The 14,627-nt window shown below is 46.9% G+C and overlaps 1 long non-coding RNA gene across 1 annotated transcript; it reads left to right on the top strand.

Annotated features, from left to right (window-relative positions):
* Window positions 1–841: 841 nt before the first annotated feature.
* LOC132384433 (uncharacterized) lies at window positions 842–9,905 on the top strand. Its single transcript, XR_009508897.1, has 3 exons — window positions 842–874; window positions 1,846–1,938; window positions 9,875–9,905. It is a non-coding gene; the product is annotated as an uncharacterized LOC132384433 (long non-coding RNA).
* The last annotated feature ends 4,722 nt before the right edge of the window (window positions 9,906–14,627 follow it).

Raw genomic sequence — 14,627 nt, 5'->3', positions numbered from 1 at the left:
AGCTGCACCCAGGGAGTCGAGTGTATTCCACAGCGGCCCACAATACATAAAGTAATTAATAAACCTATGTAACTTTTCAACAAGATTGTGTACTATTTTCATTTCAACCCATTCCTTAGTTTCCATGTTGCAATTATTTTAAAATTGATATCTCTTTCCCAATTTCAGGTTATGGTTATATTTAAACACATCCAGAATTTAGATAAGACATGAAATTTAACAACTTACAACAACTGTGATTGTTATCAGTTTTAGATATTTTCTGAGCTTGCAAATGTCTCTGATTCTCTTTGGAGAAAGTGGACCAGCTGGCAGATGTCTGATTCTCTTTGGAGATATCCAACAGTGTGTCAGCTTGCAAATGTTTCTGATTCTCTTTGGAGACATTCAATAGTGGGTCAGCTTGCAAATGTCTCTGATTCTCTTCAGAGACATTCAACAGTGGGTCAGTTTGTTCATGGCTTCAGTGTTGTCAAATCCCTTCAGGGGTTGGACTTGTGTTTGATGGGACAGGGACCCACAAGGTCTCATCAGCAGGAGTTGTCCTTTCAGACGAGGTGGGACTGTGGGGAGGACAGCAGCTCACACTGATTGACCACGGTCTTGACAGTGGGTTGAGAACAATGGATTTGCAGTGGGTCTGGTTGCATGTTTCCCATTGTACAGTGGAGACAGGTATATTTTATAATGTTTACAAACCCCATTCCAGGTCACCATCCCAGTGAGGCAGAGGGGGAAGTCAACAGGACTGTCTGCTTCAGCTGGACGGGAAACAACTGCAAGACAAAGCGGACTATCAGAATCAAAAACTGTGGTGACTTCTTTGTTTACTGGCTGAAGCCAACACTGTGCTGTAACAAAGTTTACTGTACAGGTACATTACGGTTCCTCATTAACGCACGGCGGGGGGAGAGATAGGAGTTACTTGGAATTTGAGACATCCCAAATGATCAGAACACATTCTGCTGAATATTCCAGTCTACCGCAAGATCAGGGGATCACCTCGTCATTTGCCCTGTACCCACAGTCCAAGTCAATCTGCTGAGTCAGATTATCATTCTCCTCGTCTGATGGGTAACGTCCTCTCCCACACCGAGACTGACATGAACCACCCATGTCTGTGCTTAATTACTGGTGAGCACCAAGCTTGATTCGTCCCCTACAGTTCCCATGAGGACCAAGCAATCCCCTCCATCTTTCCCAGACCAAATCGTCCATCCTCCCCTTCTTTCGCTTCCCCTCTTGGCAGAATCGTCCATTTCTCTATACAGAGCATTGGCGCATCCTCTGAGGGATTCCACTAGTCTCTCCCATCACATGTGAGGACAATACCTCCTCTCCTACACTCACCATGTGTCCCTGATTTAAAACAGATTCAGGGTCTTGGAGAACAGTCAGGTACAGAGCATGTTTTTGTCCACAATCCATAAGCACATTTGTCAGTGGTTGGTGCAGCAGGAATGGAGCCTCCCCCAAGTCTCTGTGGTGGAGCTTTGGCTGGCCTGTGTCACCAGAACTCGGGAGGAGGTTCCTGAGAAACTGAAAGGTCTGAATGTAGACAGGTCACCTGGGCCAGATGGCGAACACCCCAGGGCCCCGGAAGAGGAGGCTGAAGAGATTGTGGAGGCATGAGTAATGATCTTCTGAGAATCGGAGGATCCCATAATGGTTCCAGAATACAGGCAATTGCAAATGTCACTCCATTCTTCAAGAAGGGAGAGAGGCAAAAGGAAGAAACGATAGGCCAGTTATTCCAGTGTCAGTGGTCGGGAAGATGTTGGAGTCCCAACTGGGGGATCAGTTGTCTGTTCCTCTGTTCCCACCATGTACCCCTGTTTATTACAGATCCAGCAACAGTACCAACTCCACAACCTAAAGGGACAACTCCTGAGCCAAGTGATGAATTGTCCTCGACCATGGACCCAGACACAAGCTCAGGTATCAGTTGTGGGGATGGGTTTTACACAGACCTCTCTGAAATTATCATCCCAGGGATTCAATCAGAGTCAAGGGACAGAGGGGAGATGGGTGACAGAGTGACTGAGGGAGAGAGAGTGATGGAGTGGCAGAGAGAGATGGGTGACGGAGTGGCTGAGGGAGATTGGCGATGGAGGCACCGAGGACAGAGGGTTGTGAGGGACCAAGGGGTGACTGGTGAGGTAGCAGGTAAAGAGTATGTCAGATCTGACCAATCAGAAAGGACACAGATACATTGATTTTCTAAGCAGTGTGTGGGGGAGCCACTGGGCCTGGTATGTGGGTGAGCGGGATGAACAGAAGGTCGTACTTCTGATAAACATGAAGCGAAATGAATGTACAGATGCTGGGAATAATTGAGTGACTGTAGCATTTTGGGTCAGATCTGAGTATCCCTGCATGTTGCATTCCAGAGAATTGTTCTGGAGTGACTCAGGATAGGCAGAGAGTGACTCTGAGTGGGAACGGAGGAAATGGTCAAACAGGATCTAGTCATCTTTAGGAAAGTTGGAAATGTGATTTGTCTGGGATGACTTCGTTCAGATGAGCAGACCCCTCCTGGAAGGAGGATGTGGAATGCAGTGACTGGTCGCTGGGTGAGTGTGTAAAAAGTTGAAAGGTTCAAATGTTCAATTTAATGTCAGAGAACCATATACAATATACATCCTGAAATGTTTTTTTTTGTGCAAAATATCCATGAAACCAGAGAGGTGCCCGAAAGAATGAATGAAAGTTAAATGTCAGAACCCCAATTTCTCCTCCAGGTCCCCTCCCTCCCGCGCGTAAGCAGCAGCAATACCACCCCCTCCCTCCCGCGAAAAAAATGCACCTGCTGCTGAGCACAAGCGTGAGCGAAGCGATGGCAAAGATACAGACCTTGCAGTTACCCCAGGACTATCGCAATTCGTCCGGCAACCCTGGCAAGGGAGAGGGAGGTGCCCCCCATTTTCACAGTGAGCGGGAGACGTAACAACAACCCACTGGTTTATGATGTTAAAAGCCTGTATTATCGCTTTGTTCGAGCTGTGTCCGAAGATCGCAAAGCTCTTGGGTCTTCTGACCCACTGTGAAAGATTTTCCAGTCTCCTGCCATGACACCGACCCTTGATCTGCCTGTCTCCAGAGCCCTGAGATCTTAGGCTTCCAAACACTGGGCCGCCTCTCAGGCCGAATCCTTGGCTTGCTGAATATCGGCCGGTCCTGAAACCCCGAGAACTGGTTCCAATTCCGCAGGAACCGAAGTCAGCGTGTAACTCCAGGTCAGGGTCTACAAAAGAGCCCTGAAAGGGAAAAAGAAAGATATTGAAGATGGAAATAGAGCTGTTTCTGAAGATGCAAGCAAATGAGTCACTGCTTAGTGCCATCTTGACTCCACCTCCAATCTTCCTTATGTACCCCCTGGGTCGCCTCAGGCTCGCTCAGCTTATTCTCGTCTGGGGGAGCAGCCTTTGGCCCCGCCAAACTGGGTAATCAGCTGGTGTGGATGCTGTGTGATGTCCCCGCCTCGCCCAAAAACAGACAGTACACCATAAGCGATTAAATGAGTACAATTTATAAAGGTTACTATAACTAAGTGATTAATAACGATACAGTAGATATGAAGAGAAAATTAAAGAAAAGGCGCCAAACTTATCAAAGTCCAAACCACTTCGTGCACAACCGTTGGAGCTCAATTACTGAAGTCTTCTGGCCACCATTCGCACCCCTCCAAACTCCTCGACTCGCAGCTCAGGACCCTCCGAACTCCTCGACTCTCCAAACAGCTCAGGACCCTCCGAGTGGTCAACCAAACACATCTAGCTTCATCCACCCCCCCTCCATGGAGAATCTCCCGGCCTCGGACCCCCCTTTGGGGTCCGATCCTCACCCAGCTTAGAGCATTGCGTCCTCTCTCTCGACCCCCTCGCGCCGATCTGCCCAAAAGCCCGTCAACAAAAGCTTACAGACTCAGAAGAAAGAACATTAATCCCCATTTGGTTTACAAAGGAATACCATTCTCGTTATCAGTAAATTAGCATTCCTGCTAGTTAACAAAAAGAAGAAACCCTCTTTACACTTATGACCTTACATGGTGACTGTGAAGGGCTCTTACTGGAACGATGGCAGCTATTGGTGATTCCTGTCCACAGTCCAAAAGCACATTTGTCAGTGGTTGGTGCAGCAGGAATGGAGCCTCCCCCAAGTCTCTGTGGTGGAGCTTTGGCTGCTCTGTGTTGCCCGAACTCGGGAGGAGGTTCCTGGGAAATTGAGGGATCTGAATGATCCAACATCTGTACTGACTTCACAATCCAGGAGGTCAACTCCTGAGACAAGCGATGAATTCTCCACGACCACCGACCTAGACACAAGCTCAGGTATCATTTGTGGGGATTGGCTTTACGCAGACTCCTTTCTGAAATTATCATTCAAGGGATTCAGTAAGAATCAAGGGACAGACTGAGGGGAGATGAATAATAGAATGACCAAGGAAGATGGCTGATGAAGTGACAGGGTGGCCGAGGGAGATGGATAATGGATTAGCTGAGGGAGATGCGTGATGGAGTGGCCGAGGGAGATGGGTGACGGAGTGGCCGAGGGAGATGGGTGATGGAGTGGCCAAAGGAGATGGGTGATTGAGTGACCTAGAAAGTTGGGTGACGGAGGGACCAAGGGAGATGGGTGAAGGCATTTTTGAGATAGATGGTTGAAGGAGTGGCTGAGGGAGATGGAAGATGTAGTGACTGAGGGACATGGATAATTGAGAGAACTAGAAAAATGGGTGATGGAGTGGCCGAGGGAGATGGGTAATGGAGTGGGTGATGGAGTGGCCAAGGGTGATGGGTGACGGAGTGGCTGAGGGAGATGGGTGACGGAGTGGCCGACGGAGATGGGTGATGGAGTGGCCAAGGGTGATGGGTGACGGAGTGGCTGAGGGAGATGGGTGACGGAGTGGCCGAGGAAGATGTGTGATGGAGTGGCTGAGGGAGATGGGTGATGGAGTGGCCGAGGGAGATGGGTGACGGAGTGGCCGACGGAGATGGGTGATGGAGTGGCCGAGGGAGATGGGTAATGGAGCGGGTGATGGAGTGGCCAAGGGTGATGGGTGACGGAGTGGCTGAGGGAGATGGGTGACGGAATGGCCGAGGGAGATGGGTGATGGAGTGGCCGAGGGAGATGGGTAATGGAGTGGGTGATGGAGTGGCCAAGGGTAATGGGTGACGGAGTGGCTGAGGGAGATGGGTGACGGAGTGGCTGAGGGAGATGGGTGATGGAATGGACGAGGGAGATAGTCGATTGTGTGGCCACGGACAATGGAGGGGCCAAAGTGGTGTAGGAGAGACTGAGGGGAGAGAGGTGAGGAATCAGATAAAAGAGTGTTGTATGACAGGTCCGACCAATCGGAACGGACACATGTATCTCGGTATTCTGAGTGGTGGATGTGGGGGAGGCCGCTGGGCCTGGTAGGTGGGTGAGTGGGATGAACAAAGGCCGTGATTTGAGATAAACATGAAGTGAAATGAATGTACAGATGCTGGGCATAATTGAGTGACTGTAGCATACAGGGTCAGATCTGAGTGTCCCTGGATGTTGCATCCCAGAGAATTTTTTCTGGAGTGTCTGACAAACAGGCAACGAGTGATTCAGAGTGGGAATGGGGAAATTGTCAAAGAGGGTTCTAGCCAGCTGTTGGAAAGATGGAGCCTGTCTGGTTGGGATGACTTGGGTCAGCTAAGCAGACCCCTCATGGAAAGTCAATCAGAATCAATGGACTGACGGGGTGGTGGGGGGGGGGGGGAAGATATGATGGAGTGACCGAGGGAGACTGTGGAGGAATTAGTAATGATCTCACAAGAATCAATGGATTCTACAATGGTTCTGGAATACAAGAAGATTGCAAATGTCACTCCACTCTTCAAGATGGGAGATAGGCAGAACAGTGATTGGGAAGATGTTGGAATCCCTCTGTTGCCACCATGTATCCAACATCAGTCCCAACTCTACAACCCAATGGGACAACTCCTGAGCCAAGTGATGAATTGTCCTTGACCATGGACCCAGACACAAGCTCAGGTATCAGTTGTGGGGATGTGTTTTACACAGACTCCTCTCTGAAATTATCATCCCAGGGATTCAATCAGAGTCAAGGGACAGACAGTGGGGAGATGAATAATAGAGTGACTGAGGGAGATGGGTGAGAGAGTGACCTAGAAAGTTGGGTGACAGAGAGACCGAGGGAGATGTGCGACGGAGTTTTCTGAGCGAGGTGGCTGATAGTGTGATTGAGGAAGATGGGTGAAGGAGCGGCCGTGGGGGATGGGTGACAGATTGGCCGTGGGAGATGAGTGAAGGAGTGGCAGAGGGAGATGGGTGATTGAGAGACGTAGAAAGATGGGTGTTAGAGGGACTGAAAGTGACAGAGTGACTCTGGGCAATGGGTTACAGATTGGCCGAGGGAGATGTATGACGATGTGGCCGAAGGAGATGGGCAATGGAATGATGAGGAGATGGGGGATGGAGTGAATGAGGGAGATGGCTGATTGTGTGGCCACGAACAATGGGAGTGGAAGGGCCAAAGTGGTGTTGGAGAGACTGAGGGGAGAGAGGTGAGGAAGAAGGAAAACAAGTGTTGAGGGGTGAAGAAGCAGGTAAAAAAGTGTTGCATGGCAAGTCTGACTAATCGGAATGGACACAAGTATCTCAGTATTCCAAGCAGTGGATGTAGGGGAGGCCGCTGGGTCTGGTAGGTGGGTGAACGGGATGAACAGAAGGCAGTGCTTTGAAATAAACATGAAGTGAAATGAATGTACAGATGCTGAGGATAATTGAGTGACCGTAGCATACAGGGTCAGATCTGAGTATCCCTGGATGTTGCATCCCAGAGAACTGTTCTGGAGTGACTGACAAACAGGGAAAGAGAGACTCAGAGTGGGAATGGGGAAATTGGCAAACAGGGTTCTAGCCATCTGTTGGAAATTTGTAAGTGATGTGTTTGGGACGACTGAGGACAGTTGAGCAGATCTCTCATGGGAGGGGGATGTGGAATGCAGTGACTGGTGGTTGGATGAGTATGTATAAACTTATATTACGACTGTGATGGGCATTTGCTGGTACAAGGGAAGGCTGGTTTTGGTGATTCCTGCAGTCTTGTCCCATCACAAGCGAGCTCGATACCTCCCCCCTGCACTCCTGATGTGCTCCTGATTTAAAGCAGATTCAGAGTCTATTGGGAACAGTAGGGTACAGAGAATGAACCCACTGTGTCTTTGTCCACAGCCCCAGAAGCAGCTAAAAGCACAAGTGTCCATTGGGGATGTATAAATGGAGCCTCGCACAAGTCTCTATGGTGGAGCTCTGTCCAGTTTATACAGTGAATTGAATAAAGTCACATGTTGCACAATCTTTCCTTGTAACTCAGGCACTCAAGTCCAAGCAAAATCCTTGTGGATATTTTCCCCACACTTTCTGCTTTAGTGACATAGTTCATATAACAGGATGATTGAAGTTGTGTGATATAACTGACCTGTAACTTCCTTTCTTCTGCTTCCCTCCCTTCCTGAAGAGTGGAGCGACATTTCCAATTTTCCTGTCCTCCCGAACCATTCCAGAATTTTATGATGCTCAAAAGACCATTACCAATGCTTCCACAATCTCTTAAGCTGTCTCTTTCAGACCCTTCGGGGTGTAGTCCAACTGGCTCAGGTGAATTATCTACCTTCAGATATTATTCTCTAAGCAACTCCTTAGTAATCACAACTACACTCACATCTGCCCCGTGACACTCTCAAATTTGTGGCATACAGCTTCTGTCTATTTTGTTTGACACCATTTCTCTGGCCCACATTACTACCTCTCCAGTGTCATTTTCCAGCGGTCTGATAGTCACCCTCATTTCTCATTTACTCTTTATATATGTGAAACTGTTGTGATCTTCTTTTATATTACCGTATTGGGTAAGTTTCCTTCATATTTCATCTTTTCACTTATGTTTCTTTCTTAGTTGCCTTCTGTTGGTTTTTCAAAGCTTCCCAATCATCTAACTTCCCACTAATTCTTGCTATATTGTATGCCCTCTCTTTTCCTTTTTTGCATCTTTGACTTCCCAAGTCAGCCACAGTGGCCTTGCCCTTGCTTGCGAATACTTCTTCATCTTTGGGATGTATCTATCCTTCAGCTTCAGAAGTGCTTCCAGAAACTCTTGCCATTGTTTTTCTGTCTTCTTTCCCTGCTAGTGTCCCCTTACAATCAACTTTGACCAGCTACTCTCTCATGCCCTTCTAATTCCCTTAACTCCACTCAGATACTGATATATCTGACTTTATATTCTCCCTTTGAAACCATAGAGTGAATTCTACCATAGTATGCGCAGTGCCTCTGAAGTGTTCCACTACCTTAAGCTCCCTATTCAAATCTGGCTCAATAAGCAACACCCTGTATAGAATTACCTTTCCTCTTGTGGACTCATTTACAAGCTGTTCCAAAATGCCACATTTCAGGCATTCTCCAAATTCCCTTTCTAGCAACCTGATTTTCCCAATTTATCTGCAAATTGGATTCCCCCATGACTATCACAACTATCCCTTTTGAAAAGCTTTTTCCATATGCTGTTGGAACTTGTATCCCAACAGAACCACACAACCCATTCTGTGTCCCTGCTTGTTGTTTCGTTACAACATTTATCCTTGGATGTTAAGCTCCTTGCTATGATCTTCTTTCAGCTGCGACTCACTGACGACCACAATCTCCAAACTGCTCTACTGTATCATCCATCTTATTCCATATACCATGAGCATTCAAATGTAACACTTCCAGCCCTGTATTTATCACTTTTTGATTTTGCCCCCATGTTTCACTTCAACTCATCCACTGACCTATCATCTGGCTGTCTTTCTGGATAATCTCACTACACACTGCCTCCAGCTGTATACCAACTGCTCCCTCCTCAGCCCTATCTCTCCAGTTGCCATCTCCCCGACAAGTTACTTTAAACCCTCCCCAGCTTCTCCAGCAAACCTTTCCACAAGGATATTAGTCCCCCTTGTGTTCAGGTCTTTTTAGTACAGGTCAGATCTTCTGCAGAAGATATCCCATTGATCGAGAAAGCTGAAACCCTGCCCCTGCCTCATTCTTCAGCCACTCTTTCATCTGTACCATCATCCTATTCCTGCTTTGACTAACATGTGACACTGGGAGCAATCCAGAGATCTCTTGGAAATCTTGCAGACTCGATGGGCTGAATGGTTTAATTCTGTTCTAGTCTTCCATAACTCACTGTGCAGCCCTCTGTGTTTCTTTTTATTGACCCTTGATATGTTACTAATGATCCTAGTGATTTCTTCCTTGGCAAACATGTCCCATTAGGTCTCTGTCACTTTTCAAATCTGGTGCATAAAGTCCACAAGGAACAGTCTCCAACTCACTCCACAACCTTCTGCCCAGCAGACAAGTCCTGACTGGCCTCTGTCACTTTTTAAACCTGGCATGTGAAATCCACAAAAGACACTCTCCAATTCACTCTGCAGTCTCCCACTCAGCAGTTGTCAGTGGAAAGAACAGAGCTTACCTCTAGAGGAGAGGAATAAGAAAGGGAGATGGGATCCATGCCAGGATGCAGAGTGGAGATTGCAGGAGTGAAAGGAAAGTACCTGGTCTGGGACTGTCCATGTGCACAGTGTTGTTTTCAAGCTCAGGTGTCACTAGTGAGGATTACTAAGGGGAACTGTGAGTCCCATGTTTCTTCATGAAATTCATCCCCACTTGGAAGGAGGGTAATATCAATAGTTTGGGAGGGAAGGGATGGTGAAGTTAAGAGGGATCATTTTGATTTCAGCATGGACCTAACTGCTCCCAAACATCTGTCTCAGCCTGATGACTTTTCTCACAATCCACACTCTCCAGGCTCTCTGTTGTTTTATTCCAGATCCCAAGACATCCACAAGTGAAGAAGCCAGCGAATCATCAACTGGAGAACCCACCCAGCAACCTTCATCTGTCCCAGCGGGAGACACATTTACAGGTACCAAATCCTGTGTCTGTGGGGTTCATTCAGTCTCTCCCATTCTCTGACCAAGAATGAACCATAGATTAATTCACCTGCTGGCCCTGCAGTGCAGTGTGGAGTATTGTCAACAGTTTTGAGACCCATATCTCAGAAAGGATGTGTTGTCATTGGAGAATCCAAAGCACGATTCCAGGATTCAAGGTGTTAACATGTGAGGAACATTTGGCAGCTGTGGGCCTGTACTCACTGGAATTTAGAAGAGTGCAGGGGGATCTCATTGAAACCTACCAAATATTGAAAGGACTAGATAGAGTGGATGTGGAGAGGATATTTCCTATGGTGGGTGAGTCCAGAGTTAGTGGGCCCAGCCTCAGAATTCAAGGATGACCCTCTAGAACAGAGGTAAGGAGAATTTTTTTTTATAGCCAGAGAGCAGTGAATCTGTGGAGTATCCTGTCACAGATGGTGGTGGGGGCCACATTCATGGATATAATTAAAGCAAAAATTGATAGTTTCCTGATTGGTCAGGGCATCAAAGGCTATGGCAAGAAGATAGGTGCATGGGAGGGTTGAATGGGATCTGAGATCAGCCATGATAGAATGGGCTGAATGGCTCTTGCTACTCTTATGGTTTCATGATAGGGGAGAATGACATCAATTTTTCACGTTTCTCCTCTCTGCCACATTTCAGCATCAGCTTAGGTCACTTATACCAGTGATCTGGATTTCAGCATCACACCAAAAGCTCAAATTACTGAAAGAAATACTTCCGGGAAATTCACTCTATCTCACATTGACAGTTGTTTAGGAGATCAATTTGGGTTGTGCAAGACTATGTGTCTTACAGTCTTAGAGATTTCACTGTAGAGGGAAATCCTCCATTCCCCCAAACCCCTGTCTCACCCTGATGATGTATTTCAGTGATCGTAGTCTGGCAAACTCTAACGTTCTGTTTTTCTTTTATTGTCTGCAACTTCCAAAGATGTTATCAATGACGGCAAGTCATCAACTAGAAGACTGATTCAGGAAACATCCTCTCCCCAAGAGGAGGAAACCTGCTCAGGTGGGGGGGGGGGGAGGGGTGTGTGTGTGTGTGTATGGTGCCCAATAGCATGTGTGATCCACCCAATGGATGCAGGAAAAAATACAATACTAACCCCTCTAAAACTATTGTATTTCTTGTATAAACATCACAGAACACCCTCTGCCCTCTGCTTACATTTCCTCAGTCCATAGCTTCTATGCTCAAAGACCCTTGCTCTCTGATGGTCTCTATATCTACTTTCTGAATGCTCCCCACCCTCACACTGCACCCTGACTGCCTTTCTGTGAGAATCCGTGCATCTCATCTGTGAAGGTCAGTTAATTACATTTGTTGTATTCAGAATTAGAGTCAGACGAGCCCTTCTCCCTGTCATCTGTCTTCATCCCTTCTCATTCATCCCAGCCCACTCAACCTTATGCCCCCGCTGAGCCCCCTTTGCATTTCAGTGCAGATCACAATGTGTTTAATCTTCCAGAGCCAGGGTTTCTGATCTCACTTTCAGAATCCCCCAAGCCATGTGTGTTGCTGCCTCTGTGTCAGGCCAGGTGAAAATGTGACTGAATACTGCATTAATCTTCCAGTAAAGGGGCTCCCATCAAAGGAAGAATGTGAGAATATGATTAGCGATGCCCAGGTGTTTTATGTTGGACAGAGTAACCTGGGACTCTCCAAGGAGTATCTCCATCAGGTGAGAGATTTATTCCACATGTAATCCGGTTTGAAAGTTCTGACTGAAATATAGCTGTGGTTGTACTTCCCCACCCTAGTGAGCCTCATTTTTTCCCTCCCATGTCCAGTGAACCCCCACTGTTTCTCATTGAACTGTGATTGTCCTTCCACTGTGATGAACAGTTACTGCTCCCAATTTGCCATTTGTAGTTATTGTTGTTTCCCTACCGGAATCAAAATTATTTAAACTCACTACCACTGTCCCACCTTTCCATAGTTTGCATTTCCCCGATCAACCTTACTCCTTCATTCCCAGGTACCACCGAGATTTCTATTGTAGGGAAAGGGGTCTAACTGGTTTGTGCAATCATCTTTGGGTGGCGGGGTGAAGATACAATTCCACCAAATGAGGTGCAAGTTTGCTCCTTCCCTCCACTGCCCTGCAGGTTACTCTTGGGTTAGGGGTGGCACTACTAAGCCCCCAGGTCAGGGTCATGGGCAACCATGGGAACAGGCATGGTTGTATGAGCAGCTTCTATCCTGATTATGCAACTCTGTACAGACAATCTCTGAAGAGATGTCGATCATGGCTGGGATAAACCATCTTCAAAAGACACTGCCCAGAGAAGGCAATGGCAAAGCACTTCTGTAGAAATAAATGCTAGTACTTGCATGGTGGTTGGTGGGAGGTGGGGTTGATACTTCCGCTGAAGCAAATGAGGGGAGTAGGTGGGCGGGGGAGTGTTGATGCTTTTGCAGCTGCTTATCCATGGCAGGGGGAGGGGACCTTTGTGGTTCCAACGTTTTCTGTCATTCTTTCTATGTGTTTTTTTTTCTGTTTCGTGGATGTCTGTGAAGAGTAAGAATTTCAGGTTGTATGCTGTGTACATTCTCAGATATTGAACCATTGAACAATCATGGTCATAGATAGACATAATAGTGATGAGTGGAACCATCTCAATCAAGGGATTCCAGTCTTTTTAATGCCGTGGAGCTTTGCCATTTATTGAGGGATCTGTGGACCCCACGTTGGGAAACCCTGATCTAGATTGACGGAGGTGAAAGGAATTCCCTGGTTTCTTTGGAGGTTGTGGGTAGCATTCCATTTTATTTGGGGGTGGAGGGGCAAGGGTTGGAATATGTTGTCTGACATGGAAATGTTCTCCCTTCCAGTTAAAGGACAACATAATCCTTATTTAGGAGGAAGGGGTTACCTATAGTCATGGTTTGGAGGGGGGGGGGGCAATCTCCTGCAAGTGTGCAGTGTGGGGCCTTCATTGTTTTGGAAGAGGAGATGCTCAGGTGTGCTGGGCAAGATGATTCCCCTGGTGTCCACACAGGGAGATTTCCATGAACTGTGAGCAAATGGTGTCCTCTGGTGTGATGAAAGGTGATTTCCCCTGGTAGGGGTTGGGTTGCATGCTGATTTATCAGGAATGTGAATAATTTGATTCAGAAGGAATGGGATTCTGCCAGTGTAGTGTAGTGGGTGTAGTTCTCGGTGTGAAGGACAGGCAATCTTTTGATGTTCAGAGCTTGATTCGGTGGGTGATGGGGGTAGGTGTAATGGGGCGGGGTGTCTCTGCTGTCCTGGTCTGAGTCATCATCCCCACATAGAGCTGCCTAACCGTGTTTCTTCACCTGCCCCTCACCAACAACTGCCCTAGTCAATAGGTGAGATGTCGAGAGAGCAAGTATGTCTTGTCCAAGTGCAAAGGTTACTGGAACAGAGAATGCAGGAAGAGAGAAAGAAATTGATACTCTGGATCCTGGATTGTTTCATTCAACGTATCACTGGATAATGGGTTGGGGTTAGTGGTGGTGGGGAAACTGGGATGATGGCAGGAAACCAGTTCCTATTTCAACCAGTCAGGGAAAAGTGGAATGCTTATTTTGTGGGAAGGAGCTATTTGTGGTTAGGGGCAGGAGCTTTCTTACAGAGGAAAAGGATAACTTTGCATCTTCACAGGTGGGATCTTCATTGGTTTGGAAAACAAGATTCCCAGCTGTGCTGGGAAGATGATTCCCCTGAGCAAGTTTTCCATGAAGAGGTGTTATTTCGTGTGTTGGAAAGTGACTTGCTCTGGTGAGGGTCGGGTTGGTTGGTTATTAGTGAGGAACATGAATGGTCTGATTTGGAAGTGATTAAGTCTCCCCGTGTTTGGGGATGTGGCTCTTGGTGTGAAGAAGAGGGATTTTCTTGGTGTTAAGTGATGAATTTCTGTGGATGATGGTGGGCAGAGGGAAGCTCTCAGATGTCCTCCCTGGAGTCATGAACCCCACCCAGTGCAAATTAACCACCTTTCCTCACCCATTCCTCATCATCAACTGCCCTGGTCCACAGATACGCGAGCTGCTGATAGAGCAGACCCCCTGCAAATACGTCCTGTCCAAGAACAGAAGTTAAACAGAACAGAGAATGCCGGAAGAGGGAAAAGAGATGATGCAGAAGATCCTGGATCATCGGCATCCAATGTATCACTGTACTGAATGTATTGGTGGGGTGGGGATGGTGGTGGGGTGTTGTGCTGGGGAATCTGGGCTGATGGGAAAATCAAAGCAAAAATCACATAATTATCTGTTTAGTCTTTCTTCTGCATTTCCTCCATGTTATTGATAAACATACTACTTTTCAATTTCCAAAGTATAAAGTAAATTATTAAAGCACATTATGTCACCACAAATGATCCTGAGATTCATTTAATTGCAAATCTACAGAATAATGATCATTACAGAATCAATGAAATCAATGCCCGACCTATGCGTTCAACCAGAGTGCAGAAGACAACAAACTCTGGAAATAGAAAATTAAAGATGATAATAATAAATAAATCAGCACTAAATATTGAAAACATGGGGTGAAGAGTTCTTGAAAGTGGCTTCACTTTCCCCGCGTGTGAACACTACATCACTAATTCAACTGCCTTTCTGGATGAGTCTCTCGTGAGGGACCTTTTC

The sequence above is a fragment of the Hypanus sabinus genome, chromosome 32 (assembly GCF_030144855.1).
Source record: "Hypanus sabinus isolate sHypSab1 chromosome 32, sHypSab1.hap1, whole genome shotgun sequence".
Taxonomy (NCBI): Eukaryota; Metazoa; Chordata; class Chondrichthyes; order Myliobatiformes; family Dasyatidae; genus Hypanus; species Hypanus sabinus.
Note: the sequence above shows the minus strand (reverse complement) of the source record. Positions and strands in the feature narration are given on the sequence as shown.